Here is a 20,054-nt window from a genome sequence, read left to right as displayed (position 1 = left end):
ATGCCAAGGCGCCAAGCAGGCAAGCAGAGTTTTGGGACTCTATTCGGGTTAGTCCCTGTTCTTTTGAATTTATGGGCAAGCAGAGCAAAATAGGGCAGAATAGCAGGTGTCACTAAAACAAAGCAGCTTATTTATACTCAACAGAGCAAAGCAGATCAGTAACTCAAAATAACCGGGCCTTATTTGTTTGGAACTACCTTATACGAAGTAAAAATAAATTACATTATGACCCTGGTTGGTTGTAGCTTTTGGGCTAGTGCTTAATGTTTTGCCCATGTCAAAAACACTACTACTTCGTATTTAAAAAATAGGAGTGTTGGTAAGGTGGTGATTCGAGTAATAGTTAGGTCCTGTTCTTTTGAATTGTTCTGCTATGCTCTGGTTAAAAATAATAATTAATAATAATAATAAGTAATATTTATAGATAATAATAATTAATATTTAATATTTAATAATAATAATAATAATTAATATTTTATAATAATAAAATAATTAATATATAATATTAATTGATAATAATAATATTTAATGACAATAATTAATATTTTATATTATTTAACACATTTTCTAATGTTATAAAAAAAGAGTAAAAAAATCTACAAAAATCAAATAATAATAGTAATAATGATAATAATGCTGAAACATGCTCTACTCTACTTTGCACTACTCAGCTATGCTAAAATCTGCTCTGTTCTTTTCTGCCCAAAAGCTCAAAAGAACAGGGCCTGGTCAAGGTAACATTTTGATAGTTTTTCTCACTCGTTAAAAATAGTCGCGTTTTAAAGGCAACAGATAGCGTTACATAGGTGTCACTGTCGTCTTATGTAACATAAAGATTTATTTACTTGAATTTTGATTAATGATTGATCTAGTATAAAAAATAAAAAAAGAAAATAAAAAAAAAATTGATCACGAAGACCTCTTCATCATATATTCATGTAGAAGATAGTTAAGCAGTTGATCACGAAGACCTCTTCATCGTAAATTCAAGCATTACTTGAATTTTGATTAATGGTAAGGATTGTGCTTTCCAACCTTGAGGCAGGTTGGGGAATTCAATGCCACTAGAGACACTTTGAGGGTGGGGATCCCTTACCCTTTCCCCCTCACTCTTAAGTGTTTGACCCGCAAATATCGGATCAAAAAACCGTTAGGATTGAAGTACAGTCAGAAATGGATCCTTCCCTTATCTTAAAATATATATATATATATATATATATAGAGAGAGAGAGAGAGAGAGAGAGAGAAAATACTTGTCTTGTTCATGTTATGCTTTGTTACGTATTTACGGGCTATAATGCCATTTGGTTCGTGGGCCTTCTATTGTGAGACTTGTAATCTCAATTGGATTCTTCTGTGTGGCACATCATAATATACAGTCCATAATTAAGCTAGTGCATCAATTACTGGACCCTAGTCCATCTCTCAACGTTCATTGTGGTCCATGTGAAACAATAACAAGAATTGAATTTGGTATTAGACTTGATGAATCAATTGAAAATCATGAATTTAAATGGCTACTATGGTTCATGTGAAATACAAAGTACAATATTAAGGTATCATTTATAAAAATAAAAAATAAAAAAAACACATATTGAGCTATTAACTTGACTTAATGCTCATAATCTTTTGACTTTCATCAAAGACACTTTTTATATATATATATATAAATACTACCGTCCAACAATTAATCTCCCTCTTACAATATTTAATAAATTCAAAGCTATAATTACTTCCATTTTTTTTTTAAAATGTCATTTTTACTTCAAAATATATACTCCTTCGATCTCTATTTGTTTGCCTCGTCCAAATTTTTAGATTACGGCCTTCAAAAATAATCCTAGAACATATATATCTCCATTTTCATATGCGCAAAAATTATCATAACTTGATATTATTATAATATATAATGGGATAAATCTAACTAACAACATCCTATATGACTATACTATCTATTCCCTCTGGGTTTTTTTTTTTTAAGTGCAACGATTTGACTAGCAGTAAGTTCTATGAAGGTGTGAGAAGAAAGATATTAATAAAAAAAATAAGAAAAGATGTCAAAAAAAAGTGATTTACTTAAAAAAAAATGAAGGGAGTATATCTTTGTATATATGAGTATAACGAAAAATTTTAATCAATATTCTTTAAGTTTGATCTAAATGCTTGAAATAGACAAACAAATAAGAATAAAGGAGGTTGATTGCGTTTGTGGATTTCAGATAGAATTCACATTTGTGGCCGATTTATGAAATGGTTGGTGACCTAATCCAATCCCTTTATTAAGAGTGAAAAGTGACAATATACATACATGTCATTCTAATGAGTCATTAGTTCATACGATTAAGGATTAAAAGGTTGAAGGCTGGCTGATTAAAATGCATTTCAATTAGCTTGTTATAAACTGGAGATCCATATTGTAAAGTAACTTTCAATATTATATTAGTTTTTTTCTTTCTACAATACTTAAATGTTCAATGTTGTACGTATATATAATTAAGATGACTTGTGTGTCATTAGTAGTTTGGTGAATTTTAGTTTACATTGATTCTTGACGCAAAGATAGTAAAGAAAAGGGAAAGGAAAAAAAGAGCTATATTTTGTGCGATTTTAGTATTCTTATGTGACTATTTAACTATAATCGGTTGATGACATACATTAATTTATTAGTTGGTAAATTATTGTGGAAATGTAACTGAGACCCAAAAAAAAAAAAAAAAAAAAAAAAAAAAAAAAAAAAAAAAAAATCATTCGTTAACCTTAATAATAATGAAACATATTAGTATTGTTTTAACATGTAATCAAGTACTTGATCTAACTATGATCACTCATTTCAATACTTTTATTTGTATTGAAGGTAGAGCGGAGGAAAAATAAGTTTAAAGATTGAATTATTTGAATAGTTTGATGAGGTGAATAACTCACACAGTCACACCTTATGTCTATCTCTTAAAAATTTAATTCACAAATTTACAAATACTTTTAGGGTCATCTTTTCACACTAAAAAATAAGTTTAAGAGCTAATCAAGTGTTATAAAGCTTATCAGGTTCAATTAGGTATAAGTATAGAATGAAAGCAAGATTAATTAAGTCCCATAATATAAGTTTAGGTTAAATATTTTTAAACTTCTCAACAAAGTACTTCCTTTGTTTTGTTTTGTTTTTTTTTTTTTTTTTTTTTAAGACTTCTTTTGTTGCTGTTGTTAGACTTGACATATTTGTCAATGCACAATTTTAACCTCTTAAATATTTTTAACTAGATGAAAGCCCGTGCGATGTACGGTTTTTTCATCTAAGATTTTTAATTATTTGATTTATTGTATTTAATAATTTCAGACAAAATTAAAAAAAGTTTAATATTTTTTTTTACAATAATTTATAATGAATTTATTAAATATAAATAAATTGTAAATATGATTTTTTTTTTTGTTGTCTTAAATCTTTAATGTGAAATGATAAATTTTTAATAATTTAAATCCTAAATCATTATTCATTGTTTTACCATATCTTTTATTTCGATAGATACACCAACCTCGTCCACAACCAACCTTACTACATCAATGGATAAATTGAACCGTGAAATGTTAGCCAAATTGAAATTGATATAAATTAAATCTTTACATTCATATAAAATAAATCAATATATTTACCAATAAATGAAAAATTGTTTCGATATAAAATCAAATCTATGCATTGGAGTTTATTCATCATCTCCAAAAATAACCAAAGCCATCCACATATTAAGTATACAACATCTAATCGTATCCATTACATAAACAAATAATCATTAAGTATCCTAAATAAATACAATGTAACTAAAATGCCTACTTTATTTATATATATTAGATGGAAGCCCGTGCGATGCACGGTTTTTTCATCTATTTTTAATTATTTGATTTATTGTATTTAATAATTTCAGACAACAAAAGTTTAATATTTTTTTTACTATAATTTATAAGGAATTTATTAAATATAAATAAATTGTAAATATGATATTTCTTCCGTTATATAAAGGAAATGATAAATTTTTAATAATTTAAATCCTAAATCATTATTCATTGTTTTACCATATCTTTTATTTCGATAGAATCACCAACCTCGTCCACAACCAACCTACTACATCAATGGATAAAAATGTTAGCCAAATTGAAATTGATATAAATTAAATCTTTACATTTATATAAAATAAATCAATATATTTACCAATAAATGAAGAATTGTTGCGATATAAAATCAAATCTAAGCATTGGAATTTTTTCATCATCTCTAAAAATAACCAAAGCCATCCATATGTTAAGTATACAACATCTAATCGTATGTCATTACATAAACAAATAATTGTTAAGTATCCTAAATAAATACAATGTAACTAATAATAACAAATATAAATTTAAACATAAGATTTTAAAATTACCCGGACATTGATGACCTTAAACTAACACAAAATTACTAACACAAAATTCGCTTGATGGGGTATTGTATTGATACGAAATTTTATTTGTGTCGCATGATGTGTTAGATCTGCATGTAAAAAACATTTAGTAAATAAAACATAAATATATAATCGTTGAGTATTCCAAATTAATACAATGTAAGTAATAGTTAGAAACACTAATTTAAACATAGGATTTTAAAAATTAACCTAAAAATTACCCGACCATTGATGACCAAAAATTAACACAAAATTCGCTTGATGGGATTTTTTATTGATACAAAATTTTGTTTGTGTCGTATGATCAATTTATAATGGTAGGTATCACAAATTTTAATTTAATTTTGATTAACGAACAATTTGTATATCTTATCATAAATACTATCAAAATTCATCTTATATGATAGGTTTCAAACTTTATTATAAGCGTTTATCATTTAAATATTTTTTAGTATATTTTTTTTGGATTTCTTATACTCGTAGTATTGAATTCTTTTCCTATATTTTTACTTTATTTTTTTCATTAAAATAATTTAATTCGTGGATTATAATTTATGTGGCTTTAAAATTTTAGATATATCAAATCTAATTCGTTACTTTTATTTAGGTAGCGATGCACGGTTTTTTTTTCATACATAAATCTCAAGAAAAGATATTTTTCCTATAGACTCTAAGTTTATATATATACAATTATTTAATTTATTTTACTATTTAATAATTTTAGACGGAAAAACACATAATAATTTAGTTAAAGTGTTATTGCCTATTACAAAAGTATATTTTCTTAAAAAAAGTAATTTATTATGCGAATTTATTATTGTTGTTTTGTATTTTATTCGTTGTTGTTAGTTATATGACAACTGAATTTAATAATATGAATAAATTGTAAATATGATATCTAAAAAAAAATCGTAAATATGATATTTATTTTATCGATTACATATTAGGTTAAAATCTTTAATGTGAAAAGATAAATTTTTATTTTTTGAATAATTTAAATCCTAAATCATTATTAGTTGTTTTTTAAAAAATAGAAATAATAAAAAATAATAAAAACATGTATACTATTTATCTTTTATTTCAATAGAATCACCTACTTCATTCACACCCATATCACTTCCATCTAATAAAAGTGGATAAATAAACATGTTAGCAAAAAAAAAAAATTATATGAAATTAACCGTTATAATCTTATAAAATAAATCAATATATTTACCAGGAAGTGAAAAATTGTTGTGAAATTGATCTAAAAATTGTAATTTTACAAAATCAAATCTATGCATTGGAATTTTTTCATCATCTCTAATCACCCGAACAATAGTATTTTGGAAAATTGAATCATTATTTGGTTGTCACTGACAATACGTGCAATATTGCTTCTTATTTGTAATGAATGAAAAGTATTTAATTGAGTAAACTTTTCTTTCAATTAATTTTGGACGAATTGTACAAAGCTGGCTTTAATTGAGGTATGAACGTAATCAAAATTAAGCTAATTTGATGACTTGATTAAGCTACCTAAATCGCAAAAAATTTGTTCTAATCATAAAATTAATTAATATAAACTACAAAGGTTTATAAAAAAATTTAATAAATGTAAACAAGTTATAAAGATATAATACCTTCTCATCCAATAGGACCATTAGGCGAGAAACTCGTACTTTGATTTTCCAATCATTTTTGCTCGAATCTAATTCTCTAATTAAATCAGATCTGCGTGTGAAAACAAAATTTAGTAAACAAAACATAACATATAATCGTTAAGTATTCCAATTAAACACAATGTAAGCAATAATCACAAATTTACATTTAAACATGGATTTAAAAATTAAGCTAAGAATTACTCGGCCATTGACTAAAACTGACACAAAATTCGCTTGATTTGGTTTTGTATTGATACGAAACTTTGTTGGTGTTGTAGGAAGCGTCAATTTACAATGGTATGTGATTAGGGGATTTTTATCCACCAATCACCGTCTGACAAGTGGACCAACCAGGTTCCGCCACGTGTCTTTCACGTAGGCCAATAGGAGCCTGCCACGTGTCAATCACAGATACGTCCTCTACGGACCAATCAAGGCACGCCACGTGTCCACCCATGCCAAATGGGAAAACCGGCCATCAAGGCCCAATCCAGTCTAGAGGCCCGATCAGCCCCAGGTTTACCTTAAACCTAGAAAGTGGCACGTTTCCCAAGGTTATAAATACCTCCCTTAATCCTCATTAAGAGGGGGATTACGAAAAACACATTAATTACACACAGTAATAACCGGCTGATCTCGCTAACAAAGCAGATTACCAACACTAAGCACTCTCACCTAGAGAGACCTTATTACTTTAATTTCCGTATTAATTACTCCTTAATCAGGTACTAACTTGACCGTTGGAGGCGGAGCTCTCAGGAGTCTCCGTTATTTTGCAGGTACAGGCGTCCGGTTCCAGTCTCGGAATTGTAACTCTCCCGCAGGACATCAGAAAACCCCGAAACATTTGGCGCCGTCTGTGGGGAGAGTACTTCAGAGATGGCATCCAAGTCTGTACCGACTCCAGAAGAGAGGCGTCCCCTAGACGACCCTCAAGTTCAGTCGGACCATGATACCGAAAGTGAATTTGAAGTTGAAACTCATACAGCTCCAGACGGGACCCTAAGGGCCCGACGTACCCGTCATACCGAAAGGAGGGAACGGGAGCATCTTCAAACAGGAAGCGAGCCAGCAGGCGTACCGCTTGCTCGGCAACAGCCGACTGATGGGTCTGCTCCCATCACAAGGAACGAACTCATGACCTTCATGAGGGACTTCAAGGGAGAGATTCAAGAGTTGATCAACAAAAAACCGCCTGCTTCAGTCAAAGAGCAGTCGGCCAAGAAACCTTCCACTTCACTGAAGAGGAAGCCAGTTCAAGGGCGAGAGGCGACTCCTCATCCTAAATCCAAGAAGCGGGAGACACCTGCTCTTGATTTCACAAAATTCCGTTATCCTACGGGAAATAGGAAACCGGTTCGTCATATTCAGGCGGACGGGTCAAAGCAAACGTTCACAGATGCTCGGCTCCTGCTAGAGCAGAAGAAGAGTGACCGATTATCAGAGTCGGCTTCTACTTCAAATTTTCAAGACAGTTTGCGAAATGCCTCGATGAGGCATACTCAGTCGTACCATGAGAGTCAGTCAGGCGGCACCTCCCGTCAGTCCGGCTTTCATAGTGCCCAGGCGGTACCAAACTTACCATTTGTGCCGCAACAACAGTATTTTATGCAGCCACCTCCATTTGGTGGACCTGCAGCAAAAAACGTCCAACCTATGGACTGGCAGCTACGGTTGCTTAGACTTGGTGAACAGCCGTCGGCCTTCTCCAAGGAAATTACTGAAGCCGCTCAGCCGGCCAAAGTAAAAAATGTTCTAGTAGGCGCCTATGACGGCACTACTAACCCAGAAGACCATCTGATGGCATTCACCAACCTGATGTACCTTCAAGGGTTGGATGATCCCACTTGGTGCAAGTGTTTCCCAGCGACTCTCAAGGGAATTGTACAGCAATGGTTCGGCAACCTGCCGACTGGTTGTGTAAACAGCTTCAGGACGCTTGCTTACTTATTTGCCTCCAACTTCGCTATGAACATCCCTGCGAAGAAAACGACCCTTGATTTGGGAACAATTCAGCAGGGCGAGAAGGAGGGGCTTCGTTCTTACATCAGGCGGTTCAACCTGATGAGAATACAGATTCAAGGGTTACCGGATGAGGTAGCTTATACTGACTTTTTTAGAGGTCTCAAAGACGGGTCTACCTTCAAATTTGATTTAGTTCGAAAAAGGGTGGCGACTCTTCAAGAGGCCTTGATTGAAGCAGAAGCCTATATACAGGCGACTGATCTGTGTACGATAAAACAGTCGGACGGGAAGAGGTTCGACAAAAGAGAGGGACGACAGAAACAGTCGTCCAACAAAGATGAGAAAAGAAAAGAGGTCTGGGCGGCTGATTCCTCTAAACAGCCGGCTCAGAAAAAGAAAAAAGAATTCAAACCATACTCCCCAAAGTATGTGTTTAACAAGGATAACCAGTTTATCCTAAAAGAAATAAAGGGACGGTTCTCAATTGAGAAGCCGCTCCCCATGAAGGGTTCTGCAAGCAACCGGAACCAAGACAAAATCTGTGCTTATCATGATGACGTTGGTCATCACACCAATGACTGCATCAGTCTCATGCGGTACCTAGACCGCTTGGCTGAGCAAGGTGATCTTGACACTTATGTCAAGAAATCTACGGGGAACACCTCCTCAAAAAAGCAGTCGGCCAAAAAGAATCAACAGGCCGACAGTTCCGACACTGATGATGCAGTCGTCTACACCATTGCAGGCGGCTTCTCAGGAGGCGGCCCCACTATTAGGGGCAACAAAGATAATATAAGGCGGTTAGATGTAAATTCCGTTCACCAAGAACGGCCGTCCAAATATACTTTTCCTGAGATTGTTATCACTGAAGAGGATCTAGGAGGGGTAAGGGGGCCGCATGACGACCCTCTCGTTATTGAATGTAAAGTGGCCAACCAGAGAGTTGGCCGAATCCTCATAGATACCGGGAGCTCCTCAGATCTCATCAGCAGCAAATGTCTGTCAAAACTGAAATATCAGACGGACTGCATACATCCGGCCTCCCACCCTTTAATAGGGTTTGGAGGAGGAGTCGTCCACCCACTGGGACGAGTAGATTTACCCATTCGCCTGGGCGAAAAAGGGGAAGGACGACACATGGTAGTCCGGTTCCTAGTAGTAGAGGAACTCTCGGCCTACAACATGATTCTGGGTCGACCAACCCTGAATAATTCCAAGGCTGTTATAATCCCGTCTCTTATGCTGCTTAAGTTTGAGAGGGATAATGGAACAGTCGGCTCCCTAAGGGGAGATCAGAGGATGGCCCGAGAGTGCTATCTCTCGGATGTCAAGCCCACTGTTATGGCCACTGGGTCAAGTGGAGAAAAAACAGACCTTGACAATGTCAAGGAGAGTGCGCCTGTTCAAGAAACAGGCGACAAAAAGAGAAAGGCGTCCCAGACAGAGTCCGCAAGAAAAGCAAGAAAATAGCAATCATTGGCAGAGGAGCGGCCGGATGAGTTCCGCCCTCAGCCGGCTGGTGAGCATGCGGACCTGATATTAGACGACTCACGTCCTGACCGAACAGTCAAAGTTGGGACGACTGCTCTGAGAAACCTTGGTGACGACCTTCACAACCTGTTGAAAGAATACAAGGACATCTTTGCATTTGAAGTCCATGAAATGCCAGGCATTAGTCCTGATCTGGCGGTACATAAACTTGCTGTGGATCCGAAAAAGAAGCCGGTACGGCAAAAGAAGCGGAACCATGGCGAAGAAAGAAGTCAGGCGGCAGCCGCCGAAGTTAAAAAATTACTTGATGCAGGGTTCATTCGGCAATGTTACTTCCCAGACTGGGTTGCAAATGTGGTGCTTGTTAAAAAGCCGAATGGCACCTGGCGAATGTGTGTAGACTACACAGACTTAAACAAGGCGTGCCCCAAAGACAGTTACCCTCTGCCTAAAATTGATAACCTGGTCGACTCAACAGCCGTCCATGCCTTGATGAGTTTCATGGACGCCTATTCTGGTTTCCATCAAATTCCCTTATGGAAGAAAGATCAGGAGAAGACGGCCTTCGTCACTGATCAGGGGTTATACTGTTACACGGTCATGCCGTTTGGTCTTAAGAATGCCCCGGCTACCTTCCAACGAATGATAAACACAGTGTTCTTTGATCAGATTGGGAGAAACGTCGAGGCATATATTGATGATATGATTGTCAAGACTAAACTTCAGAAAGATCATCTGACGGACCTCCGAGAAACTTTCGCCACACTCAGGCGGCACCATGTCATGCTCAATCCCAAGAAATGTGTATTTGGAGTTGAGTCTGGGAAATTTCTCGGATTCCTTATCAATCAGAGAGGAATAGAGGCGAACCCTGAGAAGGTACAGGCGGTCATTGACATGCAGTCGCCTCGTACCGTCCGAGAGGTTCAGAAGTTAACAGGTTGTCTGGCGGCCTTGGGAAGATTTCTAAGCCGATCAGGCGACAAATGCCTATACTTTTTCCAGGCAATTAAGAAAAAGGCAAGGTTTGAATGGGGGCCGGATGCTGAGGCCGCCTTCCAGAAATTAAAGGTTCACTTGCATTCCTTGCCGAGGCTGGTCAGCCCTTTGCCCAAAGAAGATCTCTACATGTACCTGGCCGTCTCTGATCATGCGTTAAGCGCTGTTCTCCTTGCTGAAAGAGACGGCTGTCAGCTCCCGGTCTACTTTGTCAGTCACGTACTGAAAAATGCCGAGTTGAGGTATCCCCTAGTGGAGAAATTTGGTCTTGCACTCTTCACGGCTGTTAAAAAATTGAAGCCCTACTTTTTGGCACATGCAGTCGTCGTGTATACCGACCAACCAATCAAACGACCCCTTACCATCATGGAGTCGTCAGGACGAATGATCAAATGGGCCATAGAAATACAGAGCCTCGAAGTTACGTTCGAGCCTAGAAAAGCAGTGAAGGGGCAAGCCTTTGCTGACTTTATTGTAGAGATGACTCGTCCTCCTGACTCTCAAGTTCCAGACCAAGTCTGGAAGGTATATGTGGACGGAAGCTCTACTTCAAATGGTTGTGGAGCAGGCGTTGTATGTCAATCTCCAGAGGGCGACAGGTTCGAGTATGCTCTACGCTTCAGTTTTCAGGCTTCAAACAATGAGGCAGAATATGAAGCTTTACTAGCCGGGATCCGCATGTGCAAGGCGGCAGGGGCAAGAAAAATAGACGCCTGTTCTGATTCACAATTGATAGTGAGTCAGTACAATGGCGAATACGAAGCAACCCATCCGGCCATGATCAAGTATTTACAGGCGGTCCGACAAGCAGTCGGCTCCCTTGAGGATTTCCATCTGATCCAAGTGCCGAGATCAGAAAACAACCAGGCAGATGCACTGTCAAAATTAGCATCATCCGCCTCCTCCGATACTCCTCGAACTGTTTTTTGGGAAGTAATGGAGAAGAGAAGCATCGAGGAAAACCCTATTGGAGTCCTAGACAGAAGCTCAACCTGGATGGATTCAATCAGGGCATATCTGACAAACGGTACACTGCCGGATGATCCTCAACAGGCGGCAGCACTGAAAAGACGAGCCACCAATTTTGAAATTATAAAGGGAGAACTTCACAAAAGGGGGTACCTACAACCCTTCTTAAAGTGTGTTACTCCTGAAAAGGGACGAGAGATACTAGACGATCTCCACTCTGGTTACTGTGCTTCACATATAGGTGGAAGGACGCTTGCTCAACGGGCAAGGCGGCAGGGCTACTTTTGGCCTACTTTGGAAGCAGATGCAATGGAGATGGTGAAAAAATGTGACAAGTGCCAAAGGTTTGGCAAATTAATTCACCGTCCGGCTACTGCCTCACTACCATTCACAGCCCACTACCGTTTGCTAAGTGGGGCATGGACATTCTGGGTCCATATACGCCTGCTACAGGCGGCAGAAGGTATATACTTGTTGCCGTTGACTACTTCACTAAATGGGTAGAGGCGGAGGCTGTAAAGGGAATCAAGACGAAAGATGTAATTTCATTCATTTGGAAAAACATCATCACTCGGTTCGGGGTTCCCATGTCTATGGTTTTTGATAATGGTCCCCAATTTGAGACGCCTGTTCTCAAAAGCTGGTTGGGAGACCAAGGAATTGCACATTACTTTGCATCTGTCGGTCGTCCGCAAGCAAACGGCCAGGTAGAAGCCTATAATAAAATCATCTCAGACGGTCTCAAGAAAAAGATTGAACGAGCAGGCGGCCTATGGGCGGATGAACTACCACATGTTCTCTGGGCCATTAGGACGACTGAAAAAGGGGCGACTGGAGAAACTCCATTCCTCCTAACTTATGGTGCGGAAGCTGTTCTTCCAATAGAACACTACGAGCCGACTCTTCGAATAATGTTATATGACGAAGAGGCAAACTGGGAAGCCATGCGCCTGGCATTAGACTCACTTCCTGAAAAGAGGGGCAATGCTGTCTTGCGCCATGAGATCTATCGCCTGAGAATGACTAGATCATACAACAAAAAAGTACACAGGCGTCCACTCAAAGTAGGGGACTTTGTACTTAGAAAAATGGAAGCAGTTGGTAGGGCTAATGAGTCTGGCAAACTAACTCCCAACTGGGAAGGACCCTACCGAATCTATGAGGAAGTCAGGGACGGTACCTACCGTCTGGAAACACCAGACGGACAACCGTTGCCTCGAACTTGGAATGTAGATAACCTCAAAAAATATCTCTTCTGAATGATGTAAAGGCTACTTAACAAAGTTTGCACTTATCATTCAATTTTGTATTACGAGGGGCATGCCGTCTGTTCCTTTACAGTCGGCTACTCTCCATTGAGTTTTTTCACTCTATCTTCAGAGGGGCATGCCGTCTGTTCCTTTACAGTCGGCTACTCTCCATTGAGTATTTTACTCACAATACTTGGCTAAAAAGATTAGGGCCTGGCCGACCCTGTGCCTAACAGGCGGCTACCCTTCTTTGACTTAGCACCTACGTTCACCAAGAACTTACCAAGGCCACCGGCCGAATGATCAGACCAGGCGCCAAGCCACCTGATCAATTTACAAAACTAATACGACCTGTCCCAATATCATAGCAGGCGTCCGACGGCATCCCTCCGGATGAAATTCGTCGCAGAGAGCAGCTCCCTTTTGGGTGGAACATTGTTCTATAAACTAATTACACGGCACCTATACGACTGTCCCCAAGGGCAACCACGTAGCCGTTTTTGAGACAAGGATAACTCTATCACTAACCAAACCAGTGGTAGCAGTTGACATCTGAGTCAGATGACCGCCTGTATTACTTGGGATAAATGCAGGGGGTACCTATTGAGTTAATAGCCAACAAACATTGGCGAATCAAGGGGTCTAGCCGGCCTACGCCGCCTGGTACCTCTACTTCTCAAACAAAAGTGGCGCCGACTGAGTAACTCTAACGTTAACTCATAGTCACTCCTTCAAACTTAGTATGGAGCCTAAAAGGTATGAGTCGTCCACCTGTTAACAAATTACGAGTTAAAAGCCAACATTGGCAATAAAGGGAAACAACCGGCACCCGCCGCTTGTTATCCTACTTAATTACTTGACGACTAGGTAATACTATTTACTTGGTCAGACCAATTGAAAAAAAAAAAAAAAAAAAAAAAAAATGGCCGACTGAATAGTTCGAATACCGATTGATTAAATAGCCGACTGATCGTCTATCCTGGAAACAGACAACCAGTCGTCCAGGGGCATAGGCGGCGTACTTACTATTTGTACCTGTCTTAACGTTCGGCCATACACAACAGTCGGTCTAGTGAACAAAGGGATATTAGATATGGAATACTTAGACAAATTTGAACCAAAACAAAAATTTGATTAAAAATGAGCCGGTCATTAAGGACCAGCAGAATATTCAAAACCCCGGCCCCCTGGCCGGGTAATTACAAAGCAAACGGCACGCAGGCCGTGGAAAAAATACTTAAAGCTTAAGAAGGGGGCAGTTCAGTATCAGCAGCTGCCGCCTGGTCAGCACTCTTCTTGCTGGACTCGGCTTTAGCTGCACCCTCTTTTGATGCCTTACCCCCAAGTGGCACAAGCGCCACAACCGGCTCTTCCTCCTCCAACGCACCTTCCAATGCCTCTTCTTCAGCAGCCGCCAGGATCTGTTGATTATATGTTTCCGAACACTGGCGGTACGTTCTTTCCCAGGAGGCAAAGTCGGCACTGGGGAACAGTCGTTCCCAGGTCATGCGCTGGATTTGAGCGGAGTCTTCCACCATCTCCCGGACGAGCTCTTTCTTCTCTTGCTCGGCCTTTTCCGAGAGCTCTTGGGTAAGACTCTTCTCTTGGTTCACCAGGCGTTCTTTTACGTTGGCCAAAGATTTCTCCATGGCTTCGTAAGAGTGCATTTTTTGGCGAAGAGGTTTCAGCTCGGCCTTAAGGTTTGTGACGGTCGCCTCCAGCTCGTCAACCTTCTTTTGGGCCGCCTCTAACTGAGCCCGAACAGCTGCGGTAGCCTGCGCCTGATAATAAAGAAGATCAATGGTCAGTACTTCATTTTGGGCAATTTGAAACATTGCCTTATCACAGCTGGAGGCGGCCATAGCTTTTGCGGCCTTTACCTCTTTGTTTTTCCGATCAATCGGCTTGCGAAGGCTGTTGACTCGGAGCAGGGCCTAAGTACAAAGAAAAACAGGCGTCAGCTTCCAAACAAAAAAGATAACAGGCGTCCTGGAACTCAAAAACTCAAAAATATGCTAAGTATACCTCAGCAAGGATCCCTGAAATCCCATCAAGGTCAAGGGTGCCGGCACCCCTGACCGCCTCCCTTTCAGATGGAGGAACTACTTTAACCATGGACTTGGCTACCTCAACCAAGTCAAGCCCCTGAGGGCCGGCTGCATTAAGCGAAAGAAAAAAACAAGTTAGACCTAGTCAAGAAGGAAGCAAGGGTGAGTTTTTACAAGTGTGTCCATACTTCTAGGCGGCCCCGCCGGGGTTTTTGAAGAAGTGGCCGGCTGCTTCTCAGCCGCCACAGTTTTCCTGGAAGACCCAGGAGAGCTTGCAACAGTCGTCCTCCGGGCCTTGGGGTCCGGCTGTTGCGAGGAAGAAGCCCTTGGAGTGCCAGACTGAAAACAAAAAGAGTTAGTATATGCATAAGACAACTAAAAGAGGAAGACTTTTCGAAGCTTACCAAGGGTGCCCCCTTGTTGGGGGAGTCGGCATAAGACTGTTGCATGAGCGAGGCCCGCAACATGGCCGCCGCAGTCTTGGATGCTGTTATTTTACTCATGGCGTCAGCTGCAAGAAATAAACAGCAAAGTTAGTAAAAATCCCAAGTAAACAAGGCGTGAAAAAACAGAGTATTTGTCAGGCCGGCTACCTCTAGAGCACCGACTGCTGAGGCCACAGGCGGCCAAAAAGTACTCGTCATAGAGCCACTTGAAGCTCGGGACGCAGTTTAGGGGTACTTGCTCTCGTACCCCTGACGTAGGGTTCACCCTAGTCTCTACTTTGAAGAGTCCTTTGTCTAGGATCTCTCTTTTAGCCTTTGGGGGAACAGGCGGCATGCTGCGGCCGCCTGCGAGAAGAGGCGGATCCCTATTCCACTTGTTAAAACGTTGGTTCAGCTCCGTGTCTGAACCCTCTATGATAAGGAAGGTGTTCCGCCAATCCTTCCATTTGTTCGCTTTACCTCTCGTCATGAGGTAACCCCTATGGCTCGTTAATTGATACCAGCCGGTACCTCCCGACTTAGGGGTCCGGCTGAGATAGTTCATGTGGGCGAAAGCCTCAAAGCTTGGCTCCACCCCGTACATTTCGCACCCGGCCACGTAGCCGAGTACGTTTACCCAAGAGTTGGGGGCTAACTGCCATAACCCCAAATCATACCCATCTAAAATCCGCTGAACAACCGGATGTAATGGGAAGCGCAGTCCAGCTTTGATGGCCGCCACATAGCAGCCAAAGCAGCCGTCATCATAGCTGGTACCAGCCGGCCAGACGACAGTGTCTTCTGGATCCGGCACGAACAGTAAAAATTCCGGGCCCATTCTGTGGTTGGCAATAAAGCTCGCCACGTTGTCTTGCATGGTTGCGATCCGGCCCCGGGGTACCTTGCAGTAGTAGGGGGCGTTTTCCTCTCTGTAAGAGGCGGACGGCTCCGCCCAATTGTCCCCCTTCTCAACTGCGTGAGAAAGTCTCGCCTCTTGTAGGCGGCTATGTTTTTCTTCTGAGCCTGGAGAACTGTGGCCAGAAGAGCTGGACTCGGACTCATCCTCTGATGAGTCCGAAGAGGACGACTCCTCCCCACTCCCAGAGGGGCCCGCCTCCTCTCCCTTAGAAGGGGCAGGAGGAAAATTAGACATGTCAACGGTAAGATGGGAAGGGACCACCTTGGCCCCTCTTTCAGAACTGTCGGCTTGGCAGTCGCCTCGTTTCAATTCTACATCTGGCGCCTGGTCAGATGTTTCACTAAGGAGCACCCTTTGGGAGGAGCCGTCTGAGTTTGATATCATAGCAGTCTGTTTCGTTCTGGCCATCACGTTCTGCATAGACACAGATACAGTCGGACTTTGTATAAAGGGCAAAGATGGGTCCAGAAAAGGGCAGGCGGCACTCCTAGTCCTAGATTCAGCCGTCCCCGGTGACCGGCTGATCACTAACTAAGGTCGTGTCGTGTGCTTCCGTGGTGCCATTTCAAAAAATAAAAAGAAAATTAAGAGTAAGAGAACTGAGTTACCTGAACGAGTGACGGTTGATGAAGTTCTGGAAATCCGGTGCAGTCGGCTTGTCAGAACAGGCGGTAGGCAGAAAAGGTCCGAAATGTCAGAGCAAGTTCAGGGGTCCGAATGTTCTCGCAAAGTTCTCAAATGTGAAAATGACCGAAGTCAGCACTTCCTTATATAGGCAAAGTGAGAAGGCGAAGGGTCGCTTACAAATTCAAAAATTTGGGCGGGAAAATCTCTCGGCCATTTGCAAGGTGACACCTGCAGCAGGCCGTCGCCTGTCACCATGCGACACCTGTCACAGGCGACACGTGACCAGTCACGTGCCACCTGTGAGGGGCAAATGATTAGGGGATTTTTATCCACCAATCACCGTCTGACAAGTGGACCAACCAGGTTCCGCCACGTGTCTTTCACGTAGGCCAATAGGAGCCTGCCACGTGTCAATCACAGATACGTCCTCTACGGACCAATCAAGGCACGCCACGTGTCCACCCATGCCAAATGGGAAAACCGGCCATCAAGGCCCAATCCAGTCTAGAGGCCCGATCAGCCCCAGGTTTACCTTAAACCTAGAAAGTGGCACGTTTCCCAAGGTTATAAATACCTCCCTTAATCCTCATTAAGAGGGGGATTACGAAAAACACATTAATTACACACAGTAATAACCGGCTGATCTCGCTAACAAAGCAGATTACCAACACTAAGCACTCTCACCTAGAGAGACCTTATTACTTTAATTTCCGTATTAATTACTCCTTAATCAGGTACTAACTTGACCGTTGGAGGCGGAGCTCTCAGGAGTCTCCGTTATTTTGCAGGTACAGGCGTCCGGTTCCAGTCTCGGAATTGTAACTCTCCCGCAGGACATCAGAAAACCCCGAAACAGTATGCATCACAAATTTTAATTTATTTATTATTAAGGAATAATTTTGATTTCTTATCATAAACACTGTCAAGATTTATCTTAGATATATAAATCCTATATCTAAAGATGATTTTTTAAAAATAATTTTTAGTTTTTTAAATAAATTAAATCCTAATAAATCACTATTCGTTATTTTAAATACGTGGCAAAATTCTTAAATCTCATTCGTCACTTTTTCTTAGGTGGCGAGTGAATTTATTAATTCTAAAATAAAATACAAATCTAATTTTTAATTGGTTGAAATAATACCTTTGCTTATGTGGCGCGCCGAATGTTCTCGAAAAATGTCTACTTTATTTATATATATTAGACTAGATGGAAGCCCCTGCGATGCACAGTTTTTTATACATAAATCTCATGAAAAGATTATTTTCTTAATTTAACCCTATAATTTTTTTTTATTTTGCTTGTTAGAAAACGGATAATTTGTTTTATTTTTACGCAACTTATAATGCGACCTAAATTTACTAATATTAGTTATATAAAAATTATAAGTATGATAGATATTAGAATAAAATCATAATCCTGTTTGTATTTTTTTAACCTATGATTCATTTGTATAACGAAAACACGTTGTTCCACTATACATATATAGTTATAGAATCACTATTTTTCTTTCACAAACAATAATTTAGACCACCATTATTCTTTTACTTTGTATCAACTTTATACAATGAAAATTTAATAAAATAAACCCAAAACTACAGGGTTAAAATAAAGACGGTGGGAGTAATAGTAAAAGATATGACTTTATAAATTTTCAAATAGTAAAATGAAATATATATATACTACCAAGAGTGTTGCATTACTAAAATTAATCTAATTGAATAAAATTAAATCTTTATAATAATATAGATATTCTACCAAAAACTATAATACACAAAATTTAATACGATAAGTAACATAATTAGATTAGGTAAAACAAAACAAAACATACATCTTATAAAATAATGAATAACAATCAATTTATTTTGTTTACCATCAGAAAGCCTTGATATACTTACATTATTTCCAATATTTTTTGTTAATCAACGAATTAGACCTGATAAAAATTCACACCATGAAAAAGTGTAGATAAATAATATTCACATGTTTGTGATTTTTGTATAGTATATATATTGTCTATTTACAATTGAAAAAAAAAAATCAAAATTATATTTTTGAGAGGATGTATACAATCTTTAATATCATCCTATCTTATATATTTGTGGAGTAGCAAATAAATCTCTTGTAAAAAAATTTATCTAATCATGAAATGGGTTGCTAGATAAGATAAAAATTGAACAATTATTGGTTTTATTTTATTTATTTTATTTTTATTTTATTTTTATTTTTTTTTAAGAATATTTATAAATACTGAACGTTATTGTTTTTTTTGAAGAATATTTATTTATTTATTTTAAAAATTTGAAGAATATTATTTAATTATTAATAATTTATATTTCATTTAAAAAGTTTTTTTTTTATAAAAAAACAATTGATTGAACGTCTTCTTAAAAACAAAATGAACATATATTTTCCTTTTCAAATATTTAATTTTAAAGTATTTGTATATAATAATTGTATAATTTATAGTTTTTTTTAAAAAAATTTAAATCCTATTATCAAAAGATCATCTTTTTAAAAAGATAATTTTTAGTTTTAAAATAATTTAAATCTGAATAAATCATTATTCGTCGTTTTTACCTACGTGGCAAAATTTTTAAATTTCATTCATCACTTTTTCTTATGTGGCGAGTGAATTTCTTAATTCTTAAATAAAATACAAATCTAACTTTTAATTGGTAGAAATAAAATACAAATCTAAATTTTAATTGGTCGAAATAACTTTTAATTAGCCCGGCCGTGCGATGCATGATTTTTCATACATATATCTCAAGAAAAGATATTTCCTATATACTCTAAGGTTTTTTTATTTATTTTTTATTATTATAATTATTTGATTTATTGTTACAATTTAATAATTTCAGATAAAAAAATAATTATAATTTAATTAAAATGACATTGCCAATTACAAAAGTATAATTTTTTTAATGTAATTTATAATGCAACTTAATTTATAGTTGTTTTGTATTTTATTCGTCGTTAGTTATATGACAATAATATGATATCTTTCTAAAAAAAAAATAAAAAAAAATTGTAAATATGATATTTCATTGATTGCATATTAGGATAAAATCTTTAATGTGAAAAGATAATAATTTTTTATTTTTAAAATAATTTAAATCCTAAATCATTATTCGCTGCTTTACACTTGAAATTAAACTCTCAAATCTATATATCATTTTGTATATTTCTCTTGATCTCTAACAAATTATCTATCTTTTCAAATTTTTAGACATAAAATGTTTTAAAAAGGTAAAGTTTTTTTTTTATTGCGTTATAAGTTTTAA

This window comes from Chenopodium quinoa, unplaced genomic scaffold, assembly GCF_001683475.1.
Source record: "Chenopodium quinoa cultivar QQ74 unplaced genomic scaffold, ASM168347v1, whole genome shotgun sequence".
Lineage (NCBI taxonomy): Eukaryota > Viridiplantae > Streptophyta > Magnoliopsida > Caryophyllales > Amaranthaceae > Chenopodium > Chenopodium quinoa.
Note: the sequence above shows the minus strand (reverse complement) of the source record.